Raw genomic sequence first — 18341 nt, forward strand, 5'->3', positions numbered from 1 at the left:
ATATTGGTGCTTATTCTAATATCATAATAGAATAATGTAAAAATATTTCCTATAACCGATATCAGTGACTGAGAGATTGTCAGGATTTTACTCTTTCTCACTTCCTTTTTCATATCTCCTGCAGAGTCTTCCACTTTCCCTTGCAGTTTTCCTACACGAGCCTACAGCTTTTAAGCAGTCCTCTTATTAATCTTTACTCAAATAATCCAAAATTGAGTGTGCTGTCTGTTACCTGCCAGGAATCTGTTAATGAGGATATAAATCTGTGTACCCTTTCTACAGAAAAGTTTGACCATAGCACTAAAAATGTGGACCCCAAAAACTCTCAATTAAGATTTTTACTCAATAGATATAATCTCTAATGCATGTGTAGAAAATGTTTATTTTGATATATTTTAATGATAACAAAACAGGAAAAATTTATTCCTATAGAAAATGACTTCACAAATTTTCGAATAAAGTTCAAGTTGCAAATTTCCAGGAAAATTTTGGAATAAAGTTTTAAGTTGCAATATAATATTATCTTATTTGCATAATATATGTATGTGGGTTGGTAATGACAGGGGTTCAAGTGCTTACTCACTGACCCACCTCCCCAACACTTTTTATTTTTTATTTTGAGATAGGGTCTTACCTTGAGCATAAATATATATTTAATAGAGATTAAAAACATTAACAGTGTTCACGTTTGTAGAATGGATCTGGAGGCAGATGGTGGGTTAGAGATAGATCCTTACTTTGTCATATTGCATTTTTAAACCTGTTCTATTATATAATCTTTAATAAAAATTACTTGTAATTTAAAAAATATGTTTAAAGTGAGAATATTGCACTTATTTCACAGGATTCTTGTATAACTATATATTCTTGTATAACTAAAGCCATAATGTATCTTATGTAGCTATTAGGTAACAAATCTCTAGGAAGAGGACCTGACCTATAAATAGGGCAATGGAGAAGAAGAGGAATGGTATTTAGAGTGCAGCAGGAGTTGAAATTGTTAGATATGGGGACTATTCAAGTGGCATGACTAGGGCTTACTTGGCATAAGAGGAAGAAACTATTAAAGAATGACTGTGAGTCACTATGCACTTGATGGGTCTATTCACTAAAGCTAAAATGCAACAAGAGATAAAGATGTGGGAAGGGGATAATGAGTTTGATTTTGAATTCATGGATTTGTTGGTGCTCATTATATCCAGTTGTAGGGGTCTAGAAAGCATTTGCATGAGAAGAAGGCTAATGATCTCATGACAAGTGGACCTGTCTTTACAAATATCATTGTCTGGGATGGGATTGAGGGGAATAAAAGTTAAAAATCAATTGATAGTTTCAAGAACCTTTTTTAGAATCCCTACATCTACCTTAAAATTTTGGTTTCCTTTTATTATTTCTGGTTTTGTTATGATTTGGATCTGGAATGTCCCTCAAAAGTTCATGTGTTGAAGGCTTAGCTCCCAATGCAGCAATGTTCAGAGGTGGGGCTTTTGTAAGGGATGTATTAGGAAAACTTTGACCTCATCAGTGGATTAATCCATTGATAGCTGAATGGATACTGGGAGGTGGTGGAAACCCAAGTTGTGGCCTCCTTGGAGGATATAGATCATTGGGGATGTGTCCTGGAAGAGTATTTCTTGTTCTGGACCCCTTACTCTCTTTCTCTGCTTGCTAGCTGCCTTAAACTGAGCAGGTTTCTTCTGCCACACCCTTCTGCCATGCTGTTCTGCTCACCTCAAGCCCAAAGCTGAAACCTCTGAAACCATAAGTCACAATAAATCTTTCCTCCATTTCTTTATGTCAGGTATTTTGGACACAGTGATACAAAGGTAACACACTATTCTTTTTCAGTCCTTTGAGTGAGTGTCATTCCTTCTAGAATTTAGCTAAAATATTTGTCTGTTAATGCCATTTAATCTGCACCAACAATCCAGCAATCTAAGATACTAAAATGCACTATACTAATAATGGAACTGAATTTTTTCTTGCTTTCTTCTTGTTGTATAATGAATTTTTTGTCCTGGGAAGATTTTCATTATTTTCTATTGCTATATATTTGAATAATATATTAATATTTATAATTTATACTTTTCTTGTCATATCTTCTCTTGGGAATAATGAATACTTTTAATGTAAGGAATCATTTTATATCCATCTAATTAGAAATAGAGGCAATTTGCATGAAAAACAATGATACCAACTGTGTTTGACAGAAAGCTTCCCAAAGCAGACAGCAGAAATACATACAGTATAGCCACTTCCCATATCTCTACACAGTTATTAATACTTCATTCATTAAAACATCAGAAATATCTTTACATGTAAGTTATGCTGAAGGAAAAAAAGGAGAAAATTTATTAAATTATTTACTAAGCTTTTCCAGATTAAAAAAAAAGTAAATGGATTATGGATCAGTAATGTCAAGATATTCTCCATAGCTTGTCTTTATCAGAATGAGGAATCTTTTTATTAAGGCAGCCAAGAAAGGGTAGATTTATGGATTGAAGGGAGTATGTTTAATATGTCCGTATCCATCTAGATTGACAGTTCTCACAGACATGAATTTCCCCAGAGAGACAGTGTTACTGGTGTCAGTGGATGGCATCATTTACTTCAATGTTCCATTATTAAATTGATAACAAGATAATTCCTTTGCTTCTCAGAGACATGACAGGGTGTACAATGGTTAACACTCTTATTGCATGGGATTTGATGTTCTAGGTAGCTTTTAATAAGAGGTATATTTGTATTTCAATATTGAAAAAAAAAATTGAAGTGAAAACAACATAGTAAAATAAAATCAAACTCAAGTGTTCCAGGCAATACAATATGTCTATTTAAAGAATATCCTACTCACTATGAGTAACTTTGTCTAATAGAAATGTATTTATTATATTTCCTTCAATCATTCAGCTAACAATTCTGCTGTCCAAAGGTATATATTGTAGTATGTTATTTGTTGAAATTGAAATTTACATATTTGATTTAGCATATGAATACAAGAAATACACAATAACTTTAGAAAATTATAGAGGCAAAGGAACTAACTAAGATTTGTTGAGTACTTTATGTTGATCACATAAAAAGAGAGATATAGAAGTAGCAATGAAGATAACGGAGATAGGCTTAGAGGTAACAATAGAGAGAGAGATACAAATAGACAAATAATTAGAAATCCTTTAGAAACTCAACATTTCAGTAAGACAGCTCTCACCAAACCATGTTACAGATGAGGAGGGGACAGACTCAGAGAGCTATAGTAACTTGCTTAAGAGGTCATGAAACTTACCCGGGGTCCCCAGCTCTTTTACCACATTATATCACTTCTCTTGTAGCATTTAGGAAAGCATGTTTCTTAGCAGTAGTGAAACAGTAAGCAAACAAAAGAGACAGTAGTCACTATACCTTGCTTTCACTCTTTCCATATACTTCTTAGAAAACTAATTATGGGGTTGGGGTTGTAGCTAAATGGTAGAGCACTTGCCTACCATGTATGAGGCACTGGGCTCTATCCTCAGCACCACATAAAAGTAAATAAACAAAATAAATTGTGTCCATTTACAACTAAAGAAATTTTTAAAATAAAATTAATTAATATTTCTGTATATAATATTACATTTGAGAATGAATATTGAGAACTAATGGTTAAAAAGAAATCCTTTAGGTTAGAGATAAAACCAGAGCTGAACTCATGGGGGCTTGAGGAGAACCTTGGAGTTTGGGGTATTACAGAGGGAGTAGATTAATCCTGTCAGCCCACTTATGAGTGAAGCCATATGTTGCCATTTATTTAAAATTTTGTTGTGTTTGCAAATGGCTTTATAGGTCATGGATCCCTAATAATTTCCAGTTAGAATTTTTTTTCTGTCTCACTAAATATAATGTGAAGCTTTCTTCCACGGGCAATGCCAGCTGCTGACGACCACAGAAGTGCTTCAAGAGAAGTGATATGTCAGGAGCTTCAAAGAGTTCTAGGGCCTGTTTCTGTTGGAATGTTGTTGCTGTATACCTTGGAGCCAAAACAAAATAGCATTTTCAAAGTTACAAATGAGGGCAATCCAAACATTTGATATATAATTGATAAAGGAAAATTGGAGAGTAAAGCATTTCCTTAGTCATTGATTCTGGAAGAATTTGTCCCATGCAGTCACTGAATGCATTTTCTTCACCTATCCTAAATTATTGCTCTACGTGAACTATTGACAAGACAAGTTTCTGCACCACATTGCATGAATGAAAAGCTCACTCATGTGAATTTATTACTTGTAGGTAAATGGAATGACACAGTGTGAAGTCTTTTCAGGGCTGTAAGGAATTAGATTGCCCTCTTTGTAAAGGAACCTATACGAGACTTGTTTTTCTTGACAAAAAAAGTGGTTTAATACCAAATTCTGACAAAATAAGAACAGAAAATCAATGGTTCTTATGCATCAGATTATTGAATTGCTCTTGCTTATCATTTCTTTCATCTTTTTGATAGTAAGACAGGTGCTATTGAATAATTGCCATACCTACTATTTAGGAGTATAGCTAATATGTATAAGATACCATGTATAGGAAAACAAAGCATATAAGAAAGAGTCCTCCTCAACAAAGGAGTGTAAAGTTGTACAGATAGTACAAACATAAAATTAACTATTAGTAAAAATGTCATTATTTTATAAAAACCATACCTATCCAAGCAGTAGTGTCACAGGGTAAACACACACATTCACTGTCAAAATTATTTAGGATGAATAGATCAGAAGAAGCTGATTCTTCAAACCAGACTAAAAGCAAAGCCAGCCAAAGGACATCCTGCTCACTGCTAGGAAGCTCAGTAAGACATAGGCTGCAAACTAAAATATTTGCACTTAGACATGACTCTTGAAATTTCACAGTTACAGACAGTTCAATGGAAAACATAAGCACTTCCACAAATAAGTAAGAAGTAAGTAAGAAGTGGAGTGGAGCAGAGTAATTCCATATGACAAGAATGAACTCTACTAAGGCTATGTTATTTTTTAGCAGTTGAGCATCTTGTACTGATAGTTTAAAAGCCAAGTTAATTTTCCACTTTGATTCTTTTCTGATGCATATCCGAAAAAATGGCACCATGAAACCAACAGCAGGCCAAACCTGTACAAGTCCTTTAACATTTTGAAATGTAGTGACTAATTTGCTTTGAATTAATATTTCACTGGGATTTCTTTAAGACCAAAGTCTAAGATAGGTATAATATCCCATCTAATGAGCTTAAGGGCATCTACAACTGTTTTGCTACTAATGTATTTTGATACAGTGAATCTTTTAACAGAATTACTTATCTAATCAATCAAGGATGGTAACTAACTAGACTAATTATAAAAAATTACAATTGAAAAAAAAGCATTAGCTTAGACAGGACAAATATTTAAGGTTAAATTTTCATAGTAATATTTTCCCTTCCAACTTTATTTTAATTTGTACTTTTGTTTTGTTTTGTTTTTCTTTGTTTTGGTTTTTGTTTTATTTCTTTTTGCTGAGTAATTAGAACTTCTTGGTGGCTATTTGAGAGTGGGGTTAATGGGGTAGTTGGTTGAGGGGAAAGTATACATATATATTACTTATGTATAATTTGGGATATGTTATGCATTTAGCAATTGCAGTCAGTCTCTCTGGGTTGCCTGACTAGTATCTAATGAGAAATAATAGCTCAAGTTATTAAAATATATTTCCAGAAAAGAGGAGAAGAAATTGCTTAATCTGATTTAAGAGCCATGACTAAGAATACCACCAGTGGGCAAAGAAAAGGAAAAGAATCTCTTGACAGTACCTACCTACTATATTGTAAATTTGCTCTAAATAAACAGCAAAAATCCCCCATCACTTTCAAAGCATACGAAGACAATATTTAGTGCTATCCTGTAGTGATGGTGCTTTACTAGGAAGCCGATGAATTGGGTCATACAAGGTCTGCTATATTTGTATCTCCTTTTCTTCCTCTCTGTCCCTCATTGAACATTTGTTTCAAGAAAGAACAGCATGGTGCCTGAAGAAGCTTCCACTCAGTCTTTACAATCTGCATGCATTCTTTTGTTTGGTAAAAATGTAAGAGGTTTTTGTTTTGCTTTTATACTTTTTCCCCCCCAGTGCAAGGCCAGGGATCATCTGCCCTTTGTTCTTGGTTATTGAAAAATGACGCATATGGTAAACCTGCTCACTGAATAGGCATTCACCATCATGCATGTGAAAATGCATTAGAAGAATTTATGGGACATGAGGGGACATAGGCTGCATCTGAGACTAAATCCTTATCATAGGCTTTATGGTATTTTACCAGGATGACTTGTTTGGGGGTGGGTAGGGAAAGGACACTTTCCTGCTCTTTCAGTGAATGATAGACTGTAGAGAGCCATTTTGCTGTGCTGCCTTGTGTGGGCGTGAGCCTAATTCTTGGGCTGAGACCCAGTTCTTTGTTTTCAGCCACTCCCTAGAATACAATGTATCAATTGTCCAGCTCCTGGAACAAACTGTTTTCAAGAAGTGCTTGTTGCTTTGCACAAGCTGGAGCTGGGTGTCTCTTGCATTATGTGCAAGTGCTGGGTCTATCATTCTATTGGCTGCTGCTGTGTTGCTATGCACTCTTTGTCCAATGGTGTACGAGCAGGGCTGCAGCTGAAGTATATAAGGGGTGGTTTTCTCGGGCTCGGGCCCCTTTTTCTCTCATCTATACCTCATGGAAGCTTCCAATAAAGTGTGTTAAAGAAGAATCCTGCTGTTGTCGTCTTTCCTGCCGGCGGGTAGACGCGACAAGTGGTGCCGAAACCCGGGAGAATCAGAACTTTCAGTCGACAGGAGTGGTGCACCGATCGTCCGTGAGTGGACCCCTCGTCCCTGAGTGGACCCCTCGTCCCGGAGTGGACCCCTCGTCCCGGAGTGGACCCCTCGTCCCGGAGTGGACCCCTCGTCCCGTGAGTGGACCCCTCGTCCCTGAGTGGACCCCTCGTCCGTGAGCGGACCCCTCGTCCCCGAGAGCGGGACCCCGTAGGCCTCATATTTTATTGCAGCTGCAATGTGTGCTTTCACTTTTGTTTTCTGTGTTCTTTTTGTCGTCTGTGTCTTTTGTTTTCTGTGTTTTTCTTGTTGTTGTGTCAGGGGTGCCGCACCTTCAAGTCCGCTTTTCTCGGCCCTAGATGGTCTGTTACGCTCCAAGGGCCTGAAAGTGAAGCATAGCACTTTACAGAGATTGGTGCAATGTGTTGCTTCGGTATGGTTCTCTGCTTGTGGTTTCTCTGTCGCCTTAAGGCCCGCAATGCTCATGATAAGGCTATGCTCACACAAGCTCTTGCAGCTTTAGAAAATGGCAACTCACCTCAAGTTTGGCTTGCGCAAATTAAACAGTGAATCTTTGACATGGTCGTTGCACCCCAAGTTTACGGACATTGCACTGGGAACGACATGTCTCTTCTTGCTATTCTCTTAGTGTTGGAAAGCCCTTGCACTCTGCCGGCTTTACTGCCATTGCACGCAGATGGGTTTCCACACTAGTGCTTTTCTATCGCTTTAGGACCCGTGCCTTTCTTTTAGGGTGTTGCCAACTTGTTTGTCGTTGTATTTTTATAGCCACAGTTCAGCCTCAGAGACCTAATAATGACTGGCTGAGTAGATACCATTAAACGCCTTGGCAACAACGAGCTGATCTTGTAGTACCCAGAGACGGGCAACTTTCACGCTTGCACTGCAACCTAAGACAGGGGAATGGGGCCTCCCCAAGGACGGGTAAGCAATGTAAGGGCAGTGAACGACCTAAGACAGGGGCTACTTGATTCCCTTTGACGTGCAACAAACAAAAGGAAAACACTGCTGGCAGTGGATTCCCCCCGGCCCCCAGGGCTTGGATCCAGCCCTGAAGTTTATGCACGTCAAGGAGGCCAGCTCACAAGGCCTTGTAAGATCTGTGGTGTCTGTTTTCATATTCAGCCAATACCGGTCATGCGGGAACGTCCTGACCTGCTTGGGTCTGATAAGGTTCCTGGTTGAAGGCTTAGTATGAGTAATGGCAATTCACCTCTACTCTTGCCTGTATTGTTTTTAGAAAACAAAAGGGGGGAACTGTAGAGAGCCATTTTGCTGTGCTGCCTTGTGTGGGCGTGAGCCTAATTCTTGGGCTGAGACCCAGTTCTTTGTTTTCAGCCACTCCCTAGAATACAATGTATCAATTGTCCAGCTCCTGGAACAAACTGTTTTCAAGAAGTGCTTGTTGCTTTGCACAAGCTGGAGCTGGGTGTCTCTTGCATTATGTGCAAGTGCTGGGTCTATCATTCTATTGGCTGCTGCTGTGTTGCTATGCACTCTTTGTCCAATGGTGTACGAGCAGGGCTGCAGCTGAAGTATATAAGGGGTGGTTTTCTCGGGCTCGGGCCCCTTTTTCTCTCATCTATACCTCATGGAAGCTTCCAATAAAGTGTGTTAAAGAAGAATCCTGCTGTTGTCGTCTTTCCTGCCGGCGGGTAGACGCGACAATAGACCAATTGGAGGTGATTGTAAATAATTCAAAAGGTTCTGAACCAGAATCTGCCTCTTAAATAAAATTAGAATTATTATTCTCAATATTGTGTTTTCCTTGTTATAATTAATTTAAAAAAAACAGGGCTATACTTTTATAATCATGTTTGAAAATATATAACAATTATCAAAACAGTATTTAATTTCCATCTTGTATTCCTTTCCAACTCTTATTTTGTTTACCTTTACTCAATAATTCTTAAGACAAATACATACTTATAAATTTATTTTTAAGCAAATCTTCAAGTTGGCAAATCTTAGATAGTAGGAAAAATGCATATTTTACTCTTAATTTAGAGAACTACACATCCCATCCATACAATTACTTCATTTTGAGAGGCCACTTTTCTGCTATTTGTTTTGAAAGTTGCAAAGATCATGTAATTATATGTGGGAGAAGGGAGAGAAAAGATTACAAAAGATACCTCATTGTTCCTTAAAAATAGCATTGATGTCAACATCTGGGTATTACAGCATCAAGCTGGGAAGTATGAATGGTAAGAAAAGGATTGTTTAAGAGACCAAAGTGCTTTTTTTATTTTTGGGCTCTCAATATATCCTTGTGAAAAAGAATCAAGTTTTAAACTCTGAGAAGGTCTTTTCGGGTCCCTTTTAATAAAACCTGAAAATGCATTGGTGATAGTTCAACACATCATATTAGAAAAAATGTGTGAAATGATTAATTAGACTAAATAAATTTGAGGATCATTTTCCCTCAGGAGGTTTAATGAAGTGTATAACTTTTACAAGTATAGTAAATATTAGTGTATATGTAATGTTTCAGAAATATATACATATACATAAAATTATGAATTGAATACTATTTCTTTATTTTAATTAGATAACATTGTTTTCCGAGTATCTTGATTTAACAGGTAATGTGAATTTAACAAAGATTTCTTATACACTGTGTTTTATTTTTATAGTATGCAAATAAGGAACAAATGCCAACACATTCATTATGCTGTAAAAGTTTATACCAGAAAGATTCCAATCACTTTGATAAAGGTCCTGTCATTATTTCTATTGTAAATCACTTTGCCAAGAAACATTTTGAACCAAAATTTGTAATAAATGAAACCCTAAGATGATTACAACATGTAGGTGATATCTTCATATCTTTGCTTGATTCCTTTTTTTTTCTTTTTTTTCTTTTTCTTTTTTTTTAGTGGTATTGAGGATCAAACCTAGGTTTGCTCTACCACCAAGTTGCAACCCCAGTCCTTTTTATTTTTTGAGACAATGTCTTGCTAAATTGCTGAGGCTGGTCTCCAACTTCCTTCCTCTGCTTCAGCCTCCTGAATTGCTGGGATTGCATTTGCTACATGATAAAACATAGGTTTTATTATCTTCGTATTGTTAATCTTTACTCTGAAAAGAGAATTATGGTAGGAAGGGTTTTTTTGTTGTTGTTGTTTTGTTTTCCTATTGCTGTTTAACAAAGGTCCCATTGTTAGCAGGATTAACAGCTCAGATGGAAGGTGGGAGTGAGTCTATAAAATAGAAATACCTCCTTGTACAGAAAGTCTGATAGAGGTGAGGGAAATTATGGTGGAGCTCAGAGATGATGAAGAGAGAGGAAGGAGAGCAGAAAAAAGTGAAGATGTTTCATTTGTTCAGCTCCTTTTCTGTGCCTGGCTCAGGATGGGCACTGAAGATATGATGCTGAAGGAGATGATTTCATGGGTAGAGAGGCAATGAACAACAAGTACCTGTAGAAGTGCAGGAGCAGTGGAAATCCTGTCTCATACAGACCCTGGATTGGAAAAGAAGCTTTAGGTTTGTGGTATAGAATGTGTGACTTTTATTCTTCTGGGGTAAAGGGAATAACTCCTAATTTAAACCCCACTATTTGTGCTTTCCTTGCCCAACATTGCAAAGGGTCCAAGCTTAGTATTCTACTCTTAAAGCAACATCTCTTTGCAATAGTGTCTCCTTATGGGTCTTTCCACATCAGGGAAGCCCAAATGTCTGGGGTAATTATTATTAGAAATTTTGTAGACAAAGAAACAATTTAATAAAAGGGTGTTTTAGATCTAATTGGATTTCCTCACAGTTTAACTTAGTCTAAAATAGCTTTAAATTATCTATAAAATGTGCATCTATCTACAAAATTCTCTTCTGCAGATCGACATCATTTTAAACTGCATTAATTTACAAATATAATATGCTTACAATGTGACACTACAGAAGAATCAATAGAACATATAAAGATGACCGTGTGTCATGGTGCATTTTGTAATCCCAGCTGCTCAGGAGGCTGAGGCAGAAGGATTTCAGGTTCAAAGGCAGCCTCAACAACATAGTGAGGTTGTAAGCTACCTAGTGAGACCCTGTGTCAAAATAAAAATTATAAAGGGCTGAGGATGTGGCTCAGTGGTTAAGTGCCCTTGGGTTCAAGTCCCAGTACTAAAACAAAAGAACATAGAACATAAAAAGATGATTAAAAATGATTCTTTCTGTTCTTTATAATGACATATATTTAAGTATTATCTATGGATGTTTAAACCAAAGTATTCTGTTATTTCAAAATGTAGAAAAAAGGCAAACCTAAATATGACAGTTATCTTAGTTAGAAAAATAATAACTGAATTTCATTGAAAAGTCATTTGTATATAATGCAATTCCCAAAACAATCTCTATGAAATAAGTGCAACTAACCAAATTATTCCCATTTTATAGATCAGGTAGCTTATTCAGGAAGACATTTAAATGGTATGTCAGTATTCAGATATTCCTTTAAGACGTATTTATAGGGCATCAGCTGCATATTAGCATGCTTTCTTACTCTAGTGGTGCTTCCATCCCAACTGCAGAGAGAGAGAGAAAGACAATAAATACAAATACATTTAATAAGGAAGTGACATAATAGAAAATGCCATGAAAAGGAAAATACAGCTTGAATATGGCACTGTTTTCTTCTTCTTCTTTTCCTTCTTTTTCTGGAGGTTGAATCCAGGGGCAATTTACCACTGAGCCACACCAACCCCCAGTCCTTTTATCTTATTTTGAGATCGGGTCTCACTGAGGTGCCAAACTAGCAATCCTCCTGCCTTAGCCTTCCAAGTTGCTGGGATTACAGGTGAGCACCACTGCGTCCAGCCACTCTGTTCTTAAAGACCAGCCCAAAGAGAGACTAGTCAACCAGAGTCTAACTGGCTGGAGATTGCTATCAGAGACTGATGTATATGGGGGAAGGAAATGCCCAATTTCAGCCCATACTAGTTGTCCCTGTGGAGAGAAGGGAAACACCTAACTCCAGAGCAATCTAGTCATCCTGTCTCACCTGAGCTAAGAGACAGAAAGTCAGAACCCCTGCAGTTCAGGGACTGGGATCACCAAGAAAATGAGATCTCATCACAGGACTGAAGCTGCTTCTCCTTCCCCACACCTCATGGACACATGACTAAAGGTCTGTTTACAGAAGTTCCTTTTATGTGGTACATCATGTCTGGCTATCAGTTAAAAAAAATACAATTTAAAGAAATAAAGTACATATCAGACATGGCAAAAATGTTGAAATTATCAGACTGGAATTTAAAACAGCTATGATTAATGCTAAGGACTCTATTGGATAAAGTAGCATTCAGAAAGAGATGGGCAATATAAGCAGAGGGACATATCTTAAAGGAAAAACAGAAAAGAAAACTCAGAGCAGACATGAAGAATGCCTTGAAGAGATTATTAGTATGTGGTCACAATTGAGAAAAGAATGTCTGGGATTGTGGCTCTATCAACAGAGACTTTGAAAATAGAAAATCAAAAAGAACAATTTAAAAACAAAAGAGAATAGACTATCCAAGAACTGTGGGACAACTACAGTGTAAATGTGCACACTGGGAATAGCAGAAAGAGAAAGGAAGGAAGATAATAGTTATTTGAAACAATAGTGACTGAAACTTTTGCAAAATTAATATTATATACCAAACCACAGACCCAGAAATCTCAGAGACTATGAAGCAGGATAAATGCTTCAAGAAACTACACACAGGCATATAATTTAAAAATAAAAAAATCAAAGATTAAGAAATCATAAAAGAAGCCAGAAGGAAAACACCCTACCTGTAGAGGAACAAAGATGAGTTACATCCAACTTCTAAAAAATATAAGTAAGAAGAGGGTAGAAAAAAATAATTTATATTGAGAGAACAACAACAAAAAACCCCACCAGTGTCGAATTCTTCATAAATTATCTTTCAAAAGTGGAGAAAAAAACACTTTGTCAGACAGATATTGAGAGAATTTGCATTAAAGAAGAAGAATAACTGAAGGTAAAATAAGACCTTTTAATTTTCTTATTTTCAGTTGTTTGACTAATGACATTTTGTTCAAAATAATCACAACAATGTATTTGATTGGGCTTATTATATGTATGTGTATATTGTGTATATGCATATATATGCCAATATATAAAGGAAACAATAGCAACAATATAATGGACAGGAGGGAGAATTAGAATTATTTTGTTATTATACAGAATTCACAATACCTGTGAAGTGATTTAATATTATTTGACAGTGGACTTGGATTAATTGTAAATGTATATTGCAAATTCTAGGGAAACTCCGAAAATAAACAAAACAGAAAATAACACAGTTGATCATGTTAAGAAAGTAAAGAAAGTGAAATCATAAAATTCTCAGTTGAAATCACAAAAAGCAGGGGGAAAAAAGTAGAAGCCAAAAGTAGCACAAAGAACAAGGACAAGAAATAGAAAACAGAAACACATATGGTTGACATTTACCAGCTCTATCATTAATCACTTTGAACATCAAGGATTTAAATGCACCAATTTAAAGATGGAGATTAGCAGAGTGAATCAAAAAGCAAGTGTTGCTTTTTGTTGCATAGCATGTTAGCTATGTGTTGCATACTAGAAACCACTTTCAATGTAAAAACACTCCTAGGTTAAAAATAAATGAATAGACAAAAAATATACCATGCGAATACTAAAGAAAGCAAAAGAACTGCATTAATTTCAGACCTTCCAGACATAAAGACAAAGAAAGTTATCAGATACAGAAAAAGACATTGCATAAGAAAGGAATCGATTCTCCAAGAATTGATTGTAACAATCCTTGATATGTATGCAACTAACAACAGAACATCAAACTGTGGAGCAAAAACCAATAGAACTACAGAGAGAAATAGACAAATCCACCTTCATAGTTGGAGACTTTCAACACTTATCTATTGGAAATGGACAGATCAAGCTGGAAAAAATCAGTGAGAACATAGTTCAACTCAACTTCACCATCAACCAGCTGGATATAATTTGACATCATCAGACTACTTTATCCAACAACAACAGAATACACATTCTTTTCAAGTACACATGGAACATTTACCAAATTAGAACATATTCTTAGCTATAAAACACATATTACAATTTAAAAAACTAAAAATTATAGAGCGTCTTCTATCAGACCACAATGGAAATAAACTAGATGGCAGTAACAGAATCATAACTGGAAAACCCAAGATACTTTAATAGAGATTAAAGAACACATCTCTAAGTAAGACACAGGTTAAAAAAGAACTCTCAGAAGAAATTAGATAATATTTTAAACTAAATGAAAATTAAAAAAACAACTTATCAAAATTTGTGAGATGTAGTAAAAGCAGTGTCTAGAGGGAAACTTATAGCATTGCATGTATATATTAGAAAAGAAAAAAATTAATAATCTACATTTATGCCATAGGAAATTAGAAAAAGAAAATTTAAGGAGTAGGAGAAGAAATCAGCAATTATTATGGCAGATATCAGTGACAGGAAAGTGGAAATCAATAGAGAAAATCAGAAAAACCAAAACCAGTTCTTGAAGAGATTAATAAAATTAATAAGCCTCTAATAAGAAAAAAGAGAGGACCAAAATTAGTAATAATAGAATTCAAAGACTGCTCACCACTACAGAGCCCACAAACATCAAAATGGCAATAAGAGAATACTTTGAAGAACTGTATGGCTACAAATTTGATAACCTGCCTGCAGTGAACCAATTTTTTGAAAGCAAAAATTCACCTACAAATAAATAAACAATATTAATAGACCTATATCTATTAAAGAAATTGAATGAATAATTAATATCCATTCAAAAGAGAGACAACTAGGACCTGAGGGGATCTGTGGTGAATTCAACTGAACTTTTAAGGAAGAACTTATATTAATTCTCTATAATCTCTTCTAGAGGATAGAGGCAATAGGGAATATTTTCTAACTCATGCTATGGGGTCAGTATTGCCTTAACATCAAACCAGTCAATGTCATTACCACTATTCATGGTAATTTCAGATCTATACTGTTGATTGCAGCAAGTACCATAGTCTTCATAGGGGTGAACTAGAGGGTTAAAAAATAATAATAGTCCATCTTTATTTTGCAGACATTTATCATGTGCACACAAAGTGATAGACAATGCTGAACCAACTGTAAGAAACCAAAGACATTGTAAGAAACTACAAACCAATGCCTTGTTAACATAATCATTGAAATTCTCAACAAACAATAAGCAAATTCATTTTAACAATGTATAGGAAATATTATATACCACAACCAAGTATGATTTAACTTTATTAGGAAGTAAGCAAACATCTCATCAAAGAAGATATTTAGATGGCAAATAAACATGACAATAAATAAAGATGGTCTACAGCATATGTCATCAGGGAATGCAAAGGAAAACAACAGTGAGATACCACGAAACACCTATTAAAATGACCACAATTCAGAACAACTGCAATACCAATTTTTGGCAAGGATATGGAGCAAAGAAACTCATTCACTGCCAGTGGAACACAAAGTTGGCTGCTTTGGAAGACAGTATGCTGGTTTCTCACAAAACTACATATATTCTTACCATACGATTCAGCAGTTTTATTCCTTGGTGTTTACCCAAAGGAGTTAAGAATTGATGTACACTTGAAATCCTTCACATGGATGTTTGCAGCATCTTTATTTGTAGTTGCCAAAATTTGGAAGTAGAAAGATATCCTTTGGATAGTGAACTGATAAACTGTAGTGCAGCATAGGATATCTTTTAGTGCTAAAAACAAGTATGCCATGAAGCTGTGAAGTGAATAGGCTGGCAGAGCCTTAAATTCATATTAGTAAGTAGACTGGGTCAATCTGCAAAGGCTACAACCTATGATTGCCACTACATGGCATTCTTAGAAAGGGAAAAAGATGGAGAAATTTGAAAGATCAGTGGTTGCCAGGGGGTGGGTAAGGGGTACAGTATGAATAGATGAAACCCAGGATTTTTAGGGAATTGAAAATTTGTTGTGTGATGATATAACAGTGGATGCATATCATATATTTATCTAAACCCATTGAGTAGGCGGGATATAACCTGTGAACTGTGGGTGATGATGATTTATCAATGTATGTTCATCAGGTGTAATGATTGTACACTCTCATGAGGCATGCATGTATAAGGGGTAGGGGCAGGAGATATATGATAGATCTCTGTACCTCCACTTCATTTTAATTTTGCTGTGAATGTAAAAGTGTTCCCCCCAAATAAAGCTGCATATGTGACAACCTCTAGTACTAGATGTCTACTATTATATATATTTTATTGGTTTTTCAAAACATTACAAAGATTGCAGAATCACATCGGTTACACATCCAAATTTTTACATAATGCCATAATAGTAACTATTGTATTCTGCTACCTTTCCTATCCTCTACTATCCCCACTCCCCTCCCCTCCCAATTCTCTCTCTACCCCATCTACTGTAATTCATTTCTCTCCTTATTTTTTCCCCTTCCCCTCACAACCTCTTATATGTAATTTTGTATAACAATGAGGGTCTCCTTCCGTTTCCATGCAATTTCCCTTTTCTCTCCCTTTCCCTCCCACCTCATGACTCTATTTAATGTTAATCTTTTCCTCCTGCTCTTCCTCCCTGCTCTGTTCTTGGTTGCTCTTATTATATCAAAGAAGACATTTGGCATTTGTTTTTTAGGGATTGGCTAGCTTCACTTAGCATAATCTTCTCTAATGCCATCCATTTCCCTGCAAATTCCATGATTTTGTCATTTTTTAGTGCTGTGTAGTACTCCATGGTGTATAAATGCCACATTTCTTTTATCCATTCATCTATTGAGGGGCATCGGGGTTGGTTCCACAGTCTAGCTATTGTGAATTGTGCTGCTATGAACATCGATGTGGCAGTATCCCTCTTTTAAGGTCTTCAGGGAATAGTCCGAGAAGGGCAATAGCTGGGTCAAATGGTGGTTCCATTCCCAGCTTTCCCAGGAATCTCCATACTGCTTTCCAAATTGGCCACACCAATTTGCAGTCCCACCAGCAATGTACAAGAGTACCCTTTTCCCCACATCCTCGCCAGCACTTATTGTTTGACTTCATAATGGCTGCCAATCTTACTGGAGTGAGATGGTATCTTAGGGTGGTTTTGATTTTCATTTCTCTGACTGCTAGAGATGGTGAGCATTTTTTCATGTACTTGTTGATTGATTGTATGTCCTCCTCTGAGAAGTGTCTGTTCAGGTCCTTGGCCCATTTGTTGATTGGGTTATTTGTTATCTTATTGTCTAATTTTTTGAGTTCTTTGTATACTCTGGATATTAGGGCTCTATCTGAAGTGTGAGGAGTAAACATTTGTTCCCATGATGTAGGCTCCCTGTTTACCTCTCTTATTGTTTCTCTTGCTGAGAAAAAAAACTTTTTAGTTTAAGTAAGTCCCATTTGTCGATTCTAGTTATTAACTCTTGTGCTATGGGTGTCCTATTAAGGAATTTGGAGCCCGACCCCACAATATGTAGATCGGAGCCAACTTTTTCTTCTATCACACGCAGAGTCTCTGATTTGATATCAAGGTCCTTGATCCATTTTGAGTTAACTTTTGTGCATGGCGAGAGAAGGGTATTCAGTTTCATTTTGTTGCATATGGATTTCCAGTTTTCCCAGCACCATTTGTTGAAGATGCTATCCTTCCTCCATTGCATGCTTTTAGCCCCTTTATCGAATATAAGATAGTTGTAGTTTTGTGCATTGGTCTCTGTGTCCTCTATTCTGTACCATTGGTCCACCCGCCTGTTTTGGTACCAGTACCATGCTGTTTTGGTTACTATTGCTCTGTAGTACAGTTTGAAATCTGGTATCGCTACACCTCCTGATTCACACTTCCTGCTTAGAATTGCTTTTGCTATTCTGGGTCTTTTATTTTTCCATATGAATTTCATGATTGCTTTATATATTTCTACAAGAAATGCTGTTGGGATTTTGATTGGCATTGCATTGAACCTATAGAGAACTTTTGGTAATATCGCCATTTTGATGATGTTAGTTCTGCCTATTCATGAACAGGGTATATTTTTCCATGTTCTAAGATCTTCTTTTATTTCTCTATTTAGGGTTCTGTAGTTTTCATTGTATAAATCTTTCACCTCTTTTGTTAGGTTGATTCCCAAGTATTTTATTTTATTTTTTTGAGGATATTGTAAATGGGGTGGTTTTCCTCATTTCCGGTTGAGAAGATTTGTCGCTGATATACAGGAATGCCTTTGATTTATGCGTGTTGATTTTATATCCTTCCACTTTGCTGAATTCATTTATTAGCTCTAGTAGTTTCTTTGTAGACCCTTTTGGGTCTTCTATTATATATATATGGTCCTCTGTGTGTTACTATGTATTCTCCTTGGTAGTATCATATGCAATGTTGACTGCAGCAGGTACTATAGTCTTCATAAGCATGAAGCAGAGAATTAAAAAATAATACCAACAGGCCATCCTTCCTTCTGTAGATATTGATCACATGTACACAAAGTGATAGGCAATGTTTAACCAAATGAT

General features: G+C 36.2%; 1 protein-coding gene across 2 annotated transcripts in view; it reads left to right on the top strand.

The window, feature by feature from the left end:
* DPYD (dihydropyrimidine dehydrogenase) overlaps positions 1–18341 on the top strand; it is an 824864-nt gene that overhangs the window by 502431 nt on the left and 304092 nt on the right. The window lies entirely within an intron of this gene.

Source organism: Spermophilus citellus, assembly GCF_964194105.1.
Source record: "Spermophilus citellus genome assembly, chromosome: 9".
NCBI lineage: Eukaryota > Metazoa > Chordata > Mammalia > Rodentia > Sciuridae > Spermophilus > Spermophilus citellus.